Source organism: Myotis brandtii, unplaced genomic scaffold, assembly GCF_000412655.1.
Source record: "Myotis brandtii unplaced genomic scaffold, ASM41265v1 scaffold782, whole genome shotgun sequence".
Lineage (NCBI taxonomy): Eukaryota > Metazoa > Chordata > Mammalia > Chiroptera > Vespertilionidae > Myotis > Myotis brandtii.
Window position 1 is genome coordinate 2,673,825 of NW_005371138.1, and position 631 is coordinate 2,674,455.

Sequence of the window (631 nt, forward strand, 5' to 3'; positions counted from 1 at the left end):
TTATTAGACATCCATTATGTGCCCTCTGTCAGCATCTGGGGATGTAGAACTCAATGACTCGGGGTCCCTGCCCTTAGGGGGCTCACAGCCCAGTCTCCTGAGAGCAGAGTGAAGGAGCTCAGTACTTGGCAGGCAGCCCGGGAGGTCTGAAGCGATTGGGGTCTTTGCCACTCCGGCCCCATCTGTTGGCTTCCTGGTCAGCCATTCGGTCCTCCAATCCATGGCCGCTGTCTCTATGCTTAACAAGGTCAGTGAGTCTCGGATAAGCCTCTCTGAAATCACTGGAATGGGGGAGGACAGGTAGGAAGTGAGTCAGGGGCTGAGGAGAAACAGCCCCACCCTCCCCTTTCCGAGGGATTAATGACTCTGGGAGGAGCCTGGAAAGAAGCTAAACACTCACCCTGCTTGGGCACAGCCCACTCAGCCCTGGGGTGACCCCCTGCCACTGGGAGAACAGCACCCATAGGGGAGGGTGGCAATCACCCATTCCATTAGCCTTGCTCTGGCTTTATTTATGCCCACAGTGGGCATAAAATGGCAGGGTTGGCAAGAGGAGGAGGGACCACAGCCTCCACAGGAAATTTCTGTGCAAGCTCTGCTCACCCATCCTGATCACTTTAGCAGCCCAGGC

At 56.3% G+C, this 631-nt stretch overlaps 1 pseudogene; it reads right to left on the minus strand.

The window, feature by feature from the left end:
* The window catches only part of LOC102253165, a 3,537-nt pseudogene continuing 2,906 nt past the window's right edge, over positions 1 to 631 (minus strand).